Below are 402 nucleotides of genomic sequence, written 5' to 3' on the forward strand. Positions count from 1 at the left end.
GGGAGATGCACGTGGAGCCTGGAGATGGAAAGTAGTTGGGTTTTTTTTTTTCTTTTTTTTTTCTTTTTCTTTTTTGTGCTGGTTGTTGTTGTTGTTTAAAGTGGCGGAAACAAGGCAGGAGGCGGCTTGGGAAAAAGTGGAGCAGAAATGGAAAAATACAAACTCACCCGCTGCAAATGGTCTCTCGGTGCAAACTAAGGTGTTTTCGGGCCTTTCCCCGCGCGCGCCCACTCCCGCCCGCGCGCGCACCCCGCGCACACACTCACTCGCGCACACACACACTCGCGCACACACGCGCGCACACACGCACTCCCGGGCGAGGGCCGGGCCGCGAGTACAGCGTGCAGCCGCCACACAATAAATAACAATAGATTCCTCCGCTCCGGACTAGCTTCCCGGAGC

At 55.7% G+C, this 402-nt stretch overlaps 1 protein-coding gene across 1 annotated transcript in view; it reads right to left on the reverse strand.

The window, feature by feature from the left end:
* FOXP1 (forkhead box P1) overlaps positions 1-349 on the reverse strand; it is a 614,874-nt gene extending 614,525 nt beyond the window's left edge. Inside the window, exon 1 of the mRNA XM_021714901.1 lies at positions 168-349. The gene's annotated coding sequence lies outside the window, so the exon portion shown is untranslated. The remainder of the gene's footprint in view (positions 1-167) is intronic.
* Positions 350-402: the final 53 nt, after the last annotated feature.

The sequence above is a fragment of the Carlito syrichta genome, unplaced genomic scaffold (genome assembly GCF_000164805.1).
Source record: "Carlito syrichta isolate Samal-C Ts95f unplaced genomic scaffold, Tarsius_syrichta-2.0.1 Scaffold305868, whole genome shotgun sequence".
In the NCBI taxonomy this organism is placed as follows: Eukaryota; Metazoa; Chordata; class Mammalia; order Primates; family Tarsiidae; genus Carlito; species Carlito syrichta.